Source organism: Cryptomeria japonica, chromosome 11 (assembly GCF_030272615.1).
Source record: "Cryptomeria japonica chromosome 11, Sugi_1.0, whole genome shotgun sequence".
Taxonomy (NCBI): Eukaryota; Viridiplantae; Streptophyta; class Pinopsida; order Cupressales; family Cupressaceae; genus Cryptomeria; species Cryptomeria japonica.
Genome location: NC_081415.1, coordinates 560,612,656 through 560,631,802, shown reverse-complemented (window position 1 = coordinate 560,631,802; position 19,147 = coordinate 560,612,656).

Genomic DNA, 19,147 nt, shown 5'->3' with positions numbered 1-19,147 from the left:
GGATTGGATGCTGAGCACAAAGGGGTCAATTAAAAGGAACCAAAGATTAAGGAAATCATAGGTCCACCAAAGTCTTGGGAGATAAAATAGGGTATGACGGGAGATTTTGATGATGTGGTGAAAGATGGTGATAATGTAGGTAGTTGTTCAAATCAAGCGGGATGCACTTGAGAAATTACAAGAGTCGAGGAATATATCTCCAATTCAAAGTTGGGGTGTGTTTCTAGGGAGATTAATTTTAGTTTGTAAAGCTCAGAGAAAAGGGGGAAGGATGTTTTGGGAGTTTCCAATTTGAAGTTATTGGAAAATGCAAGAGAGGAATGATGGATAGAAGTTAAAAGGAAGAGAGATGAGAGAGCTAATGAGGGGAGTTTTAGCATGATCCCCCGCTTTCTTGAGAGGGCGGAGTTAAATCAGCAATGTAATCATTGATCTCCTAAAGGGTCAATTATGAATTTGGGGAGGTGGATCCCTAATTGTAGACCCGCCTGGTTCGGGCCAATTCAAAACCCAATTTCTCAGTAAAATCAATAACTATTACCAACCAAAAAAGAAAAGAAATATTTAAAATTATTTTTGAATAAAAATATAAATATGAAATTTTGTATATTAAATTAAAACTTAGTTTATCTTATTCATGGAAAAGCTAATAATAGGGATATTTATGGTTGGATATTCCATATCATTCATCTTGCATTTGAATTACTTGATTATGTTTTTTGAGCAGGTATATTGCATCTATATGGCAAGCTTAGGCTCTATATTTATTAGCTTATAAACTATCATGGTCATTTTGGTTGGTTTGGAGTGTATAAAATTTAATACAAGTTTCATTTTCTATATTAAGTTTCTTAGAATACTAAGCATTAAATATAATCAGTATCATATTATTATGTGTAGATTATTGGTGAGCTATTATAGCATATTATTGTTGATTATTAAGCTATATTAAAGTATTATTATCAATTAGAAAGTGAATTTATAATTTGATTTATAAAGGATAAAAAACCTTAAATAATGGTTATATAATAGGAAATTGAGTTTATTTTGTATATAATCATTATATGTATCACTTAATTTAAGAGATCCATGATTGTATAATACACATTTCAGAACACATAAGCGTCTAAGTTGTATTGTTTGGATAGTAAAATATTCTACTCTAAATAGTATCTATGTTAATATGAAGACTTGACTATTTGGAATATTCAAGATTATCTCACCATCTAAAGTGTTGGATGCTACAGGTATTGTTATTCTTGAGGAATATAGATAAGCTATTGAAGTCAAATTCATTTGATATAATTACATATTACTTTAGGGTATTGTGTGGAGTTATTTCTTCTTTTGCTCAATGATTGAAATTTAGATTATAAAGTTAATAATAAGATGCAAGATATGTTATTGTCTTATGAGAGAATTCAATTAAAGTCCCTTGAATTCATTGATCAATGTAAGTATAATGAAAGTATTTGATAGGATTTTGGACATCCATTGTCTTGATAAAATTAGTTAAACCTTCTAAATTCTACCTTAACAATAGAGAGTTTCATTAATCGTGGGTATTATACAAGTGATCATCATGTAGAAATGTTATATGTCAAGAATCTCATTCTTTAAACCTTTCGATAAACATGCATAGTGAAGAAAGAGAAGAATGACATGGTAGAACATGAATATATTATTAAAAATTATTATCTCTTGAGTGTCACCCCTAGATGATATGAAATTAGTAATGTTTATTACCTTTGATTCTAGCATTGGATTATTAAAATAGGGAGGAAAACTAGGTAATTAAGTAGGCCTATGCCTAATTGGAAATATATCTTGATTTTTGTTGATAAATATCTTATCTTAATTATTTGAAAGATTTCATTTTTCAAAAAGGGAGTTGTAATAATGTATGTGTGCTTATGTGAGCTTCTCTATGTTTGATTTAAAGATGCATTTAATTTTGGAGTTATTAGCTATGAAATGCTCTCTTTTTTTTAGAAATTCGGGTATGTAATTGTTACCTTTGGAATGATATGCATGAATGGAATTTCATAATGTGTAAACCATCAATTAGAAATGCATGAATGTTTTCTTGTGTTTTCTCTTTGTTTGATATAAATTCATGTTATGTTTACCTCTTGGAATACATGTGATTGAGATGGAATTGAGATCTTTGAAATAATCTCAGATAGTTAAGAAAATATTATTTGACAATAGTGGGTTATACTTTTTAGCCAACTCTGACATTGAAACAAACAATTTGAAAAAAAAAAATTACATTCGAACACCTATTACCGCTAAACCATAAGAAATTTGTCGATAATGTAAACTAGTGATTTGTGACATTTTGTATGTAGATTCTAAATATATAGTTTTTAAAAAAATTGGAATCTATTTGTATCCATTTTTCTATCTCCCTCAAAAATTAGTTTTTAACAATAAACAACATTTTTAAAGAGAGATACTCACTTGGTAACACAACTTTTTTTCTAAAATAGATAAAAAAATGTGATTCTTTCAAATTTAGGTTTGTAATTTTGATATCTAGTGTTTGCAATTGGTTTTGTGATATTATGTTGAGTATTTCATATTTTATTAAGTTTTGAAGTCGATTTAACTATAATTTAGACATAGGTTCATTTGGTTACTCATAACTTGTTGTGTATGTATCTCAAAATTCAATTTTATTTTATTTTGTTGGAAATAGGACTTCAATACCTAGTGCATAGATATTTTTCATAATTTGTTTTCATTAGTTTACTATTTTTTATAAGCATTGAACAGAGAAGTTGATGTTTGGTGAAAAACCTAGATGTTTAGTTAAACTAAAAAAAAATCATAACAAACTCAATATATATTAAAATTATAATCATTGAAAAGATCGCTTTGAGTACTACTATCATGCATTTGGGTTTGTCAAGATTGTTCCATTTGAGCCTTCAATTAGAGCTTCGAAGCTAGAAATCTGTAGAAATTTGAGAGATTGGGGGGGAGATGCATAGAAATCATGTTCGATAGAACATATGTTCTATCAAACATGTTAGGCACAAAAAAAATTATAACGACTTCAATAGAACCCCCTATCGGCTAGAATTTTTGTTTTTTTTATGGATAAGGGCATATGAATGTGTTTTTCTCATTTTTTAGAAAACAAAATTAAAGGATAATTTGCATTTTTTATAAAGAAGACATTTTGAAGTGAATTTTTTTGGTGTGGAATTTTCAAGGGGAATTTTTTCAAAGGAAGGAGATGGGAAATAAAAGGACAGTGGTAAATAAGACTGTGTGAAAGTATTCACCTGATAATGAACAAAGACGTCGTGAACAAGAACTAACAAGATATCATATAAATAAAACAGGTATGCATCTTTACAATTTAGAATTCATCAACCCACTTAAATTTGGTATGGATAATTTGAACTACTTGTCAATCATAAACAATTTCTAATATAGCCTAAAGAGTTTGAAAGTAATCAAATTATAAAATATAATAGAAATAGATGGAATTTTCTCCATGTTGAAGAGGGATGCATGCTTATATTTTGAGAATATAATTTTGGGTTTTTTTATTGCAACATTTAAATAGATACAAAATAAGGTTTTCTATGTATAAAGCTAGAGACCATTAAAATTAAGATTTAATTCGACAATAAATAAATAATTATAAAGAAGTATTTTAAATAAGAATCTCTCTCTCTCTCTCTCTCTCTCTCTCTCTCTCTCTCTCTCTCTCTCTCTCTCTCTCTCTCTCTCTCTCTCTCTCTCTCTCTCTCTCTCTCTCTCTCTCTCTCTCTCTCTCTCTCTCTCTCTCTCTCTCTCTCTCACTCATTATTTTTAGGTGTAGGTCTTCTTAGGTGAAATCTTAAGTCATTTTAGGATTTCTCTCTCTAGTATTTTTTTAAGGTCTTTTTAGGTGATTAAGTCTTTTTAGGATCTCTTTATTATGAATGTTAGGTCTTCTTAGGCAATTAACAAATGGATGTGGATAAATTGAGATATTATGTTTAAAAACCTACACATGCTAAGAGGAGGTCATTGAATAGAAAGTCAAAGGAAATAATTGCTCAATTTGAAAATCTTGATACACTTGAAAAAGCCCAACTATTATCATTCAACGTCTTCATAATGAGTTAAAAGAGCCATTAAAATTGTTGGGTGTGGATACGAAATTGAAAAGAGGAAATTTTCTCACCTACAAAAAGATATTGTTGAAAATGTTAAGGAAGGTTTAGGTTCCATTGGGAACAATATAGATATGCAGATAAGGCCATTTCAAGAAGAGTGATATTGACATCTATTTTAAATAAAAACATGTCCCAAAAAAGACAAATCTTTTCACTTTCATCTAAGATTGGTTAGTAGGAAGACAATATCACATTATGTGAAAAAGAGAATCAATTTAGATGATAGTACCTTGGAAGGCAATTGGACAATAATGTGTAGATCCCTCATTCTAACAGGATTGAAGATGGAGTTAGGAACTTGATCACAACATTTTGGAATGATCATACTCGTCCTTCATCAAATACTATAGATGTTATCAAACATAGGAATGGGCCCAATGAATATGTCATCAAAAAATGGTTGGACACAATGCAACATGAATTATATTTGTCATTTTGTAATTCAAATCCTAATATAAAGATTGGACAAACGATGTTTGAAAGATTAAAGCCATATTATGTGAAGATAAACAAATCTTTTGAAACTTGGTGTTGTTGTTTATCATATTGAATTTGATCTCTACTATCAAATGTTTTGATAGATGATAGAAGAAAGTGATTGTTTTAAAAATTCTCTCCATAAATGGCCAAGTCAGTCCATAGCATCGCTTTTATGTGATAAATCAGATGATAATGCAATAGGTCAAATAAATTGCATAAAAGGACTTTGTGAAACATGTGATAATTTGGCTAAATTTCCTTTGAGAAATGAATATGTTGACATGACAAGGATGGTAAAATATAAGTCATAAGTACATAAAGTTTGAAACAAAATTTGGGAAAGAATCCACAATGTTAGAATATGTAGAAGAAGAGATACCTATTGGAACCTTTATGGGAAATTTTCGTAAATTGATTCAACCTTATATACATCATGCTTTTTTTGCTAAGTGGAAAGCACAACAATTCCAAACACTGAGAGACACTTTCCCACCTAGAACTATTTTATCGGTTGTCGACTTTGCAAAAAATTACTCTTTTGTACATCAAAAATATATTCAATCATAGTACTAGTTTAAAAAGCATATCACTATTATGGTGTTGGTGTGTTATTGACATGCACATTTGGATTTGGATAGTGTTGATAGTACATTTGAAGCACGGTTCATTAAGAAAGAATATCATTTTTATCTTAGTGATGATAAAGAGCATGACACACATTTTGTAGAACATTTCTTTAAGAATTTTTATGGATATTTGGAAAACGGAGGCATAAAAATTGAAAAGCATTTTGTTTGGTCAGATGCATGTACACAGCACAATTCAAATCATCAAGGCCATTTTATGCACTATGTAGATATCATCGAAATCAAAAGATACCACATGTTTGAAGTTTCTTCAAGAGTGGACATGGAAAGGATGAGCATGATGGTGCAAAAGCTTGCATCACACATGTGCTCTAAGAAAGTCTCAAATGAATTATCAAGGATTTCATATAAAAGAGGCACATGATGTAATTGAATGGTGTAAGACACACTTTGCATCAAATGAGGTTGGTACATCATCGAGAATGGATCGAGTTGCAGGTCATATAGAGTATTTTGGGAGATATTAGGTATGCACATGTGTGTATGTGATATTTTGAACTTATTTTGGTTTTCAAATAATTTTAAAATTTAAATATTAATATTGAATTAAAAAAAAAAAAAAATTTATGTTTTGAAGGTGTGGATAGAAGAACAATGCATGGATGCAAGAGGGTAGAGAAGACAAGATATTTGCATTCTATCATGAGTACATATAGTCGCATGTAGTCATTGCACACTAGGGATTACTCACAATTTTGTTTTGATTGCATTTCCGGAAACTATGATGAATGCAACAACCAAGAACATAGATATGTCAATGCATGGAATTTGGTGCCACTAGTTGTTACTGATGCAAAAAATAAAGATGCTTGAATGAAAGCTACAATGACATTCAATTGATTTCTACAGATTATGACCATATTTCAGGATTGATCAAATTGTTGGCATTGTCTTGTCATTGATGTCAATCGGTATAGGATGGCAACCGCTATGGGAGATGTATATGTTGTGTTGTCATTGATGTCAACCGGCATTGTAGTCATGGAAGTCAACTGGTGTGCATGCTAGAGTCACCAGTATACATGTTGATGTTGGGAATGAAGGAACTAGTACCCGGTGAATAAGTGGGCAAACAAGTTAGTATACATGATGGTACTAACCAGTAAGATGATGACTTGTAAGACTACAGAGTGAACAAGCCACCGGTATGATAGTGTGATGTCATCTAGCAGGACTCCCACCGGTAAATGATGTTGTCCCTAGATAAAGAGAAGACTGAAGGAAGAATGTTGTCTAAGGATTGTAAGGCAGTTGCATCTGCTCAATAACAAGGAAGTCACACCATTGGCCAGCAGATGACATAGATCCTCTCCCACTGATGATTGGCAGATTGTGAGCCACTGTGTATCCACCTCAACCGACCGGATGATATGTGTGAGCCTCAAGCATGTGAGATCAAATATGTGCACCTGATCAGCAGAGTAAGCAAGTGAGCTATCGGAACAAACAAGGAGTAATGATGTTGTCACTTTGACAAATCGGCTAAGAGGAGAATCTGTCAAATAAAGAAGAAGGAAACGTTTAGCTGCAGACATAAAGTGCAACCAGATTGAAGATGTAAGTTGGTATAATGATAGTTCAAGACTGCTTGCATGATGTTATCATGCATGTTACCAATATGAAGGCAAATGTAGAGTCTCAACCGGTAAACAAGGATATCGACATGCAGCAAAGTGTACTGAGAGACAAAAGTGAAGTGCTCTCAGTAAGTTGAAGAAGCGCATGGTGAGTCACCCTAGATAGCTATTGAGAATCAGTATGTGTGATGACCGGGCTGACATGATCCACCAATACAAGGAAGGTGAAGGCAAGAAGGTTAACCGGTAAGGAAAGATATACCAGCAGGGTTAGAGAACTGGTAGACAAGAGGGATCGGTGGTATGAAGCACACATCGGTTGTGTGTAATTTTTCGGTTGCCAAGTTGGACCGACATAGTGAGCTAAGGTGGATGCCAACAAAGGTGCCACGTGGAGTCAAGGTGGCGGACATGCATGTAGCGATAGATGGAGTATGCACCGACGAGGTAGTTAGAGAGTCGGTCGACATTAAATGTAGACCCTGTAAATCATGGGATGTGTTGCAGAGGTGTGCGACTTGAGGAAGGTCGAACAGAGGTGATTGATGGGACACATCAATCTAGGCAGAATGTCTAGGTGCAGAATGATGTTGGTGGTGCAATCTACTGAACCATTTATGGTGATTGAATAAGTACCTTGTCAATGGATTGTTCGTGTTTGCTAAGTATAAAAAATGTGACTTGGAAGAAAGAAGAGATGGTAGGTGAAGACTGATTGCTTGCATGTTGTTTATCTTCATGCCAAACGAGATCCGATTGGATCTGATACTCCTCGTGATCAGTGGAAGAAACCCTAGAGTGACAATAGTTTGAAGTTGTGTTTTGGCAAGAGAGCTCAAATATAAGTATGTGGACCAAAGATGGAGTGTGATTGATGTTGCCAGAACGTGTGATGCCAGTTAAATGAAAAGAGTCAATCTAACTATGAGAGTGAAACAACTAAGAATTTGGAAGTGTAACCAGTAAGAGGATTGAAAGTGCTCTAACTTGTAAGGCCTAGACAACCGGTAAATTATTATAGACTTTAACAGTAGTATAAACCGGTAGAGTTTGCCCTAGTAAGAAGTAGACAGACAAGAGTGAAGTAGGCAGAGGAGAGTTAAGCATGAAGAGAAGAGTGAAGCATGCAGGAAGATTGTTGAAGGAGATCTAGCAAGGTGAAGAATAGAGTAAGGTTTAAATGATATTGAGGGAGTCACCAGTAACCAAGTGCAAAGACAGACAACTGGTAGAGTCGTAACCAGTAAGGAACCAACAACAAGCTAAGAAGATAGAGGAAGAGAGTAAGCAGAGATCAGACAAGGAGGAGGTAGTGTGAGAAGAGATAGTAGTGAATCGGTGAGGCAGGGGAGTGTGAATCGGTAGAGAGGTGGTAGAGTGGAAGACAGAGAATACTACCGACAAAGCTGAGTAGGTGAGAAACCGGTAGAGAGAGATTACATGCAGAGGTTACATAACTCATTTGTAACCAAGATTCGCCTATTGTATTATTTTGTAATAATGTATTGTTGTCACTGAGTTGGAGCTCGATGCAGGGGTTGGTGCTCCTTGGGTTGGTGCCCTAAAATCAGGGGTTGGTGTTCCTTGGGTTGATGCCCTAAAGCATGAGTAGTACTCCTTGGGTTGGTGCCCTAAATGTTGTAACCGAGTGTTTCATTATGAGGCTGGATTAGAGCAGTAGTCTCCAGCAGCTCTTCTCAACGAGTTTTTCCCATCTTGGGTTTTCCTCATATATATCGGTGTTATGTGATGTGCCTTTATGTGGTTGCATTGTGATGTCTTTATTTATCTCACTAGTAGGTTTGCTTAGTGTTTGCATTGCTAACTGGTACTCACTCTTAGGATTAAAAGGTTAACGAGTTTTGGAAACCACTAATCACCCCCCCTCTCAGTGGAACATTGTGTCTAGCAATTGGTATCAGATCCCAGGTTCTTGGTTGATAAGCTTTCTCTAGCTTGGGTAGATTCTAGAATAAGGACATAATGGGTTGTTTTGAGTCAATCTCTACTTTGGTGTTTAATGGTTCTAACTATTCCATTTGGTGTTACAAAATGGAAGTCTACCTATCTGTATTAGGGTATGATGTCTAAATGTTTGTTGTAAATGGTCTCCCTAGTCATGTTAGTCCTCCCACCGGTTCAGAAGTAGAAAGAAGATAGCGGTGTAATGAGGAAGCAAGGAAGGCTATACTCTATGGGCTCTCGAGTGATGTTTCCTCACAAGTGAATAGATGCAAATCAGCAAAGAATTTGTGGGACAGGTTGAATAAGCTTTATGGAAATGAACCTAACACTGCAGAGCTGGTTTATGGAAGCAAGAAGATCAATAAAACAAACACGTGTAGATAATGAAGATAGATCAGCCAGTTGTTGCAGCAGAAATGATGAAGAAGGAACCCACCTCTTCATGGCTCAAGAGACAGAAAGTGAGGAGCACACATTGGAAGGTGACAATACAGATAAACCTCCCCAACAAGATGTGTTTGGGAGTGAAAGTGAAGATGAAGCCAAAGTTGACCTTGAAGAAGAATTGGGAAGTGCACTAGAAGAGCTGCAAAATGTTAGAAATGAATTTAAGAATTATAAAAATTAGTTCATGATGAATGCAGTTAGTTGAGAATATGTCTTAAGGAATCAAACAAGAACATCAGTTTTTTGACAACTCAACTTGAAGAGGTCAAACGTATGGCTGATGATTTGAAATCAGTCTTGGATGCCAAGCAAAGAAGATGTGAGGAGTTATAGCTGGAAGTGGAGACAAAGGACAAATAAGGTTAGGACCTTAAAGGAGAAATGGAGAGCATCAGTAAAGACCTTGAGAAGAGTCAAGATGAGCTCAAGGTAAGAATCTAGTTTGATGGTAGCCTTGAGGCCTTGGACAATATGTTGAGTTAACAAAAACACTCCAAGGATACCAGAGGATTAGGATATGTTATCGATGAATGTTCCACAAGCAAGGATGTCTCTCGCAAGGGCATTCAGTTTCTCTCCTCTAATGGAGATAATAAGGGTCAGACCTTCACGGTTAGAGGTGCACCAAGAAACAAGGTTGACCTAACCACAACTGGTGAGGACATGAGGTGAAAGAAGAAGACCGGTACAGCAAGAAGAAATAATGCAGATCCTAAAGGAAAAAGAAAGCTGAGAAAAGATAAGTACACCGGAAATAAGAATACAAGAAGGCAACCTAAGATATTCCCCACCGATGGAAGACAAAGAGATGCAGCACCCCGGAGAAGTAGAAATGGAGAAGCCAAACTAGTAAGATCACCACATGTTTGGCAGAATAAATTTGTAAGTAATATGTCTCCATTCTCTGGTTACCATTTTTCTTGTAAAGGATATGGCCATAGGGCAGAGGAATGCAAAAAAATGTCTAGGAATAGAAAAGGTGTTCTTCCTAGGAATAGCAATTTAGTTTGTAGAAGATGTAAAGCATTTGGGCATAGAACATCAAGAATGTAGAAACATGCATAAGCTCACTCCCGGTTATGCTAACCAGAGTCCGTTTGCTGCTTCAAGAAATATAAATTATATATGTTATAATTGCAATGGATTTGGCCATAGAAGTAATGAGTGGAGGAAGGAGATGATTCATGCACATAGCAGCCGACATAACAGCTATACCCAAAGGAGAAATGCTCCTACAAGATCAAGATGTCAGTTGAAACTGGTAGCAGACTATAATGGCATGACCCTAAGAAGAAGATCAAACCGGTCTGATAGAAGGTCTTCCAATCATCTAGTTAGGATGAATGCATTATGCTTCTATGGCAATGTATCCATCCATACTTTAGAACCTAATAGGCAAAGATGACCTAAGATCTATGATTCAGGGGAAGTTCATAGCTATATCCTCTAATTGGTATCAAGCATACTGAAAATAGTGGCAAATCGGGCAGTTGGTTGACCATACCAGTATGTTAATGACTTTGGGAAGGTGCCAATTCAATTTTTCTATCTATAAAAGTCACAATCATGTTACCAGGGAGTATAATAGAATAGGAAAAGGATGTACTCATTTGTCATTGGGCCACCGGGTGACAGGAAGTGCAATCTGGTTTATAGGTAGAACAACCTGCAAAGGAGAAAGGATTCAAAAAGGGGAGTGCACATAGAAATTTATACATCAAGGAAGATGGAAACCATGTGATCATTGTTGTTGTGTATGTAGATGACATTATTTTTGGAGGCAACAAGGACATCCTTTGCAAAGAATTTGTTGATCAAATCCAGTCAGAATTTGAGATGTCAATGCTTGGAGAATTGACACACTTCCTTGGTTTGCAGATATCATAGCAAGATAAAGGAATCTTTATCTCACAAACCAAGTATGCAAAGGATATGTTAAAAAAAAATCAAATGGAGGACTACAAACCGGTGAGTACTCCCATGGTGACCAGAAGAAAATTAAGCAAGAATGATGAATCACTGGTGGTGAATCAGACATTGTATAGATGCATGATAGGAATTTTTTTGTATCTTACTACTTCTAGACCAGATATAGTATAGGTCATGTGCATGGTGGATAGATTTCAAGCAGCACCTAAGCAGTCACATATGAGTGTCGTAAGTAGAATTTTTAGGTACCTACAAGGAACACTCAGTTATGGATTGTGGTACCCCAAACAAGGAGAATTCATCTTGGAAGCATAACCTGATGTTGATTGGGCAGGTTGCATTGATGATCAAAAGGGCACAAGTGGTGGTGCATTCTTCCTAGGTGACCAGTTGGTCTCATGGCATAGCAGGAAGCATGATTCAGTCTCCCTATCAACTATTGAAGTAGAGTATATTGGTGCTGCTACATGCTGCTCTCAGATGCTTTGGATGAAGCAAACCCTCAAGGACATACAGGTGGACATCTTGGATCCTATTCCCATCTGGTGTGATAACTCAAGTGCCATCAACATATCAAATAATCTGATAATGCATTCAAGGACAAAGCATGTAGCCATCAAGTATCATTTTCTCAGAGAGAAGGTTGAAGGACATGATATAAAGATGGAATACATTCCTATAGGAGAAAAAGTGGCAGACATCTTCACCAAACCATTACCGGTAAGTACATTTGAGTACTTAAGACACAAGTTGGGAGTTGTGTCACCTACCTCATGCACTTAAAGATTGGAAGGAGATCTATGGTTCATGGGGAGTTCATTGTAAAATCTCATATCTCTTGAACCATATGTTGGTTGAGCGGATTGTGGCCAAAAGAGGAGAATACACTTTAAAATCAGTGGAGAAAGGTTTCGATAAAAGGATGCCCCGACCCTTTGTCATTGTTGTCAAATGGGGAGAAAGAATATGTAGTATACCAGATACTACATGTGTTGACATCAATGCCAAAGAAGGAGATTGTTGGCATTGTGTTGTCATTGATGTCAACCGATATAGGATAGGAACCGGTATGGGATATGTATGTGTTGTATTGTCATTGATGTCAATCGACATTATGATCATGGAGGTCAACCGGTATGCATGCTAGAGTCATAGGTATACATGTTGATGATGGGAATGAAGGAACCGGTACCCAGTGAACAAGTTAGTATACATAATAGCACTAACCAGTAAGATGATGACCTGTAATACTGTAGAGTGAACATGCCACCAGTATCCTAGTGTGATGTCATCTAGCAGGACTCCCACCAATAAATGATGTTGTCCCTGGATGAAGATAAGACTGAAGGAAGAATGTTGCCTGAGGATTGTGAGGCAGTTGCATATGCTCAATAAAAAGGAAGTCACACCTTTGGCCATCATATGACATAGATCCTCTCCCACCGGTGATTGGAAGATTGTGATCCACTGTGTATCCAACTCAATTGATCCCATGATATGTGTGAGCCTCCAACATGTGAGATCAGAGATGTACACTTGATTAACAAAGTAAGCAGGTGAGCTATCGGAACAAACAAGGAGTGATGAGTTTGTCACTTTGACAAACCAGCTAAGAGGAGAACCTGTCAGATGAAGAAGGAAAGGTTCAACCAACCATAGAATGCAACTGGAATTAAGATGTAGCTTGGTGTATTGATAGTTGAAGACTGCTTGCATGATGTTATCATGCATGTTACCGATGCGAAAGCAGATGTAGAATCCCAACTGTTAAACAAGGATACCAACATGCAACAAAGTGTACTGAGAGACAAAAGTGAAGTGCTCTCAGTCAGTTGAAGAAGCACTGGTGAGTCACCCTAGATAGTTGTTGAGAACTGGTATGTGTGATGACCAGGTTGACATGATCCACCAACACAAGGAAGGTGAAGGCAAGAACGTTAACCGATAAGGAAAGATATACTAGTAGGGTTAGAGAATCGGTAGGCAAAGAGGGACCGATGGTATGAATCACACAATGATTGTGTGTAATTTTTCGGTGACCAAGTTAGACCGACTTCATGAGCTAAGGTTGATGCTAACAAAGGTGCCACGTGGAATCAAGGTGGTGGACATGAATGCAGCAGTAGATGGAGTGTGCACTGACGAGGTAGTTACAAAGTTGGTCAATATTAAATGTAGACCCGTAAATCATGAGATGTGTTGCAAAGGTGTGTGGCTCGATGAAGGTCAAATAGAGGTGATTGATGGGATACATCGATCAATGCAAAATATCCAGGTGCAGAACGAGGTTGGTGATGCAATCTGTTGAACTGTTTATGGTGATTGACCAAGTGCCTTGTCGACGAACTATCTGTGTTTACTAAGTATAACAAACATGCCTTGGAAGAAAGAAGAGATGGTAGGTGATGCCTGATTGCTTGTATTTTATCTTCATGTCGAATGAGATTTGATTGGATTTGATACTCCTCATGATCAGTGGAAGAAACCCTTGCGTGCCAATAGTTTGAAGTTGCATTTTTGTGAGAGAGCTCAAATATAAGTATGTGGGCCAAAGATGGAGTGTGATTGATGCTGCCAGAACGTGTGATACCAGTTAAATGAAAAGAGTCAATCCAACTATGAGAGTGAAACAACTGAGCATTTGGAGGTGCAACCAGTAAGAGGATTGAAAGTGGTCTAACCTGTAAGGCCTAGACAACCAGTAAACTGTTATAGAGTTTAATAGTAGTATAAACCAATAGAGTTTGTGTTGGTAAGAAGAAGATAGACAAGAGTGAAGCAGGCAGAGGAGAGTAAAGCGGGCAGAGAAGAGTGAAGCATGCAGGAAGAGTGTTGAAGGATATCAAGCAAGGTGAAGAATAGAGAGGGCTTTAACAGGTATTGAGGGAGTCATCAGTAACCAGGTGCAAAGACAGACAACCAGTAGAGCCTAAACTGGTAAGGCAGCAACAGCAAGCTAAGAAGATAGAGGAGGAGAGTAAGAAGAGATCAAACAAGGAGGAGGCAGTGTGACAAGAGATAGTAGTGAACCGGTGAGGCATAGGAGTGTGAATTGGTAGAGAGGTTGTAGAGTGGAAGATGGAGAATACTACCTGCAAAGTTGATTAGGTGAGAAACTGGTAGAGAGAGATTACATGCAGAGGTTACACAACTCATTTGTAACCAGGATTTGCCTATTGTATTATTTTGATATAATGTATTGTTGTCACTGAGTTGGAGCTCGATGCAAGGGTTGGTGCTCCTTGGGTTGGTGCCCTACAATAGGAGTAGTACTCCTTGGGTTGGTGCCCTAAATGTTGTAACCAAGTGTTTCATTGTGAGGCTAGATTGGAGCAGTAGTCTCCAGCAGCTCTTCTCATTGAGGTTTTTCCCATCTTGGGTTTTCCTCGTATATATCGGTGTTATGTGATGTGCCTTTATGTGGTTGCATTATGATGTCTTTCTTTATCTCACCAGTAGGTTTTCTTAGTGTTTGCATTGCTAACTGGTACTCACTCTTAGGATTAAAAGGTTAACGAGTTTTGGAAACCACTAATTCACCCCCCCTCTCAGTGGAACATTGTGTCTAACAATTGGTATCAGATCCCAGGTTCTCAGTTGATAAGCTTTCTCTAGCTTGGGTAGATTCTAGAATAAGGACACAATGGGTTGTTTTGAGTCAATCTCTATATCGGTGTTTAATGGGTCTAACTATACCATTTGGTGTTACAGAATGGAAGTCTACATGTTTGTATTAGAGTATGATGTCTAAATGTCTGTTGTAAATGGTCTCCCTAGTCATGTCAATCCTCCCACCAGTTCAGAAGTAGAAAGAAGATAGCGGTATAATGAGGAAGCAAGGAAGGCTATACTCTGTGGGCTCTCGGATGATGTTTCCTCATAGGTGAACAGATGCAAATCGGCAAAGAGTTTGTGGGAGAGGTTGAAGAAGCTTTATGACAATGAAGCTAGCACTATAGAACCAGTTTATGGAAGCAAGAAGATCAATGAAACAAACACATGTGCAGATGATGAAGATAGATCAACCAATTGTTGCAGCAAAAATAATGAAGAAGGAACTCACCTCTTCATGGATCAAGAGACAGAAAGTGAGGAACACACATCAGAAGGTGAGAATGTAGATAAACCTCCTCGACAAGATGTGTTTGGGAGTGATAATGAAGATGAACTCGAAGTTGACCATGAACAACAACTGGTAACTACACTGGAAGAGTTGAAAAATATTAGAAATGAATTTAAAAATTATAAAAAATTAATTCATGATGAATGCAGTCAGTTGAGAATATGTCTTGAGGAATCAAACAAGAACATCAACTTGTTGACAACTCAACTTGAAGAGGCCAAAGGTATGGTTGATGATTTGAAATTAGTCTTGGATGCCAAGGAGAGAAGATGTGAGGAGTTGCAACTGGAAGTGGAGACAAAGGACAAAGAAGGTTAGTTACTTAAAGGAGAAATGGAGAGCATCAGGAAAGACCTTGAGAAGAGTCAAGATGAGCTAAAGGTAAGAATTCAGTATGATGGCAGCACTGAGGCCTTGGACAAAATGTTGAGTAAACAAAAACACTCCAAGGATACCGGAGGATTAGGATATGTTATCAGTGAATGCTCCACAAGCAAGGATGTCTCTCACAAGGACATTCAGTTTGTCTCCTCTAATGCAGATAATAAGGATCAGACCTTTACAATCAAAGGTGCGCCAAGAAAGAAGGTTGACCTAACCACAACCGGTAAGGACATGAGGCGAAAGAAGAAGACCGGTACAGCAAGAACAAATAATGCAAATCCTAAAGGAAAAAGAAAGCTGAGAAAAGATAAGTACAACGGAAATAAGAATACAAGAAGGCACCCTAAGAGATTCCCCACTAGTGGAAGACAAAGAGATGCAGCACCCAGGAGAAGTAGAAGTGGAGAAACCAAACCAGTAAGATCACCTCATGTTTGGGAGAATAAATTTGTAAGTAATATGTCTCCATTCTCCAGTTATTGTTTTGCTTGTAAAGGATATGGCCATAGGGTAGAGGAATGCAAAAAGATGTCTAGGAATAGAAAAGTTGTTCTTCCTAGGAATAACAATTCAGTTTGTACAAGATTTATTGCATTTGGGTATCAGAACATGTAGAAAGATGCATAAGCTCACTCACGATTATGCTAACTAGAGTCCATTTGCTGCTTCAAGAAATATAAATTATATATGTTGTAATTCTAATGGATCTAGCCATAGAAGTAATGAGTGCAGGAAGAAGAGGATTCATTCACATGGCAGACAACATAAAAACTATGCCTAAAGGAGAAATGCTCCTGCAAGATCAAGATGTCAATTGAAACTGATAGCAGACTTCAATGGCATGACCCTGAAAATAGGATCAAACCGGTTTGATAGAAGGTCTTCCAATCATCCAGTTAGGATGAATGCAGTATGCTTCTATGGAAATGTATCCAGTCATACTCTAGAACCTAATAGGCAAAGATGACTTGAGATCTGTGATTCAAGGGGAGTTCACAACTATATCCTCTAATTGGTATCAAACATATTGAAAATAATGGCAAATTAGGCAATTGGTTGACCAAACCGGTATGTTAGTGACTTTGGGAAGGTGCCTATTCAATTTTTCTATCTATCAAAGTCATAATCATATTACTCAGGAGTATGATAGAACAACAAAAGGATGTGGTCATTTATCATTGGGCCACCGAGTGACTGGAAGTGTAGTATGGTTTATAGGTAGAACAACCTGCAAAGGAGAAAGGATTCAAAAAGGAGAGTGTAGACAACAATTTATACATCAAGGAAGATGAAAACCACATTATCATTATGGATGTGTATGTAGATGACATTATTTTTGGAGGCAACAAGGACATCCTTTGCAAAGAATTTGCTTATCAGATGCAATTCGAATTTGAGATGTCAATGCTCGGAGAATTGGCACACTTCCTTGGTTTGCAGATATCACAGCAAGATAAGGGAATCCTTATCTCACAAACCAAGTATGCAAAGGATATGTTAAAAAAAAATCTAATGGAGGTCTACAAACTAGTGAGTACCCCCATGGTGATCGGAAGAAAATTAAGCAATAATAATGAATCAACGGTGGTGGATCAGACATTATATAGATCCATGATAGGTTGCTTATTGTATCTTACTGCTTCTAGACCGGATATAGTGCAGGTCGTATGTATGGTGGCTAGATAGCCGCACTATCATGACCCTCTATATCAAGTTTCGCCTACCAATTGATACAAACATTGCAAGTTTGTAGTATTATTTTGGGATATTTTAGGTTTGATTTGAATAATGTGGACATTTGTTTTATGGTTAAATTTTAATTATGATTATGATGCTTATGTGGATTGGTCTCATGTTGAGAACATTTTATTTTTGAAAAAAAAAAATTGAAAATACAATGTAGTTTAGTTGTATCAGCCTAGAATGAACAATGGCTTATGCAAGGATGAAGTATGTTGCTTTTATAAATCAGGAATGAAGCAAATGTAATTACCTCGCATCTTATGATGATTATAAGTCCATGACACCTTGATTGCAAAGTAATATGTCATACTGATGGTTATATTGAGTGTGAATTGATCTTAGATTTGAATGAATCAAGCGACACAAAATTAAACTCATAACCAAGAGGTAAGTACTTCAATTACATGATATGGGCATAGTTAACATTTATTTCACTCTTTCTATTATAATTCTAGTTGTTTCTATATGTGCATCATAAGGTATTAAAAAAAAGTCTCTTAATGTGAGTGAAGATAAGAAATTTAGGGGATAAATTTAAATCAAATACTTGATGCTACTTCCAAGGTTCAAAAGGATTCTGTGAATGAGGATGTATAATTTTAATAGTTTTTTTTTCTTCTTCCTTTTTATCCTTGTTTTAATTACATTGCATGAGAAGTTATTTAAAGTCATATATATAACCTAAGGTGGAAGTGAAAAAATGCAATATGGGGTAATTTCTATACAATATTAACTTGGAATGAACAAATTTTGTTGAATGGATAGAATATAGTGATTTATATATGGTAAACGAAGTAGATGGAATATTATTTTTGTTACATGATGATTAGGAGTCTATTTTGATTTTCTATGGTGTTACGTTGCATTAGCAATTACGATTAAGTATGGTCTTCTTAGAACCGAAAGAGTCAAGTGGTAGGAATTACGCTTTATGATAATGAGGTAATGTGATATGCACACTTTAACATTGATGAAATCTCCCATGTATGTTTCAATGCAATTATTTACAAGCTTTGAAAAGTGACTAAGATCAATTCACTAGAATATGATTCTAGGAACTAATTTGTATGTACATCTTAAATATAGGTATTTCAAGTTTTATTGTGGTGTATCATAATTTAGGAATTCATGAACCCAACTACAAAGTTATTCACCTTTCGTTGAATGCCAAGGTTGTAGTAAGTAAATTTTCATAACGTTTACTTGTGTGTGCATGTGTTTGGTAGAATCATGCGTAATAATAGAAGTTACACAAGGAATTGGAATTATGATTATTCACGGGAATTGTCGACGTCCATGTCACTTGCTTTAATTATATCCAATTGTAAAATTGATAATAATAATAGCATTTTAGGGATGTTCAAATATTTTAAGAAAATTTCCACACTAACGCTATTCAGCAATTACAATACTTAATGTTGGAAGTTACAAAAAATATTTTGGGCATGCAAATAGTCTATGAAAGAAGACGCAGGTATACACTAGGAGGAAGAAAGAAGTTTTGGGGTTGAATTTCATTTGCTCTAAAAATTTTGCTCTTTGTCGGTCATGAGATTTTCAAGGGAATTTTTGGAATAAAATTTTTGGCTTTTGGGAGTTAGTGGTGTTTTTTTTGGAGAAACTCTCTCCATTAGCATAGGATTCCAGTCAGGTTTTGGAATCTCGAATTTCTCT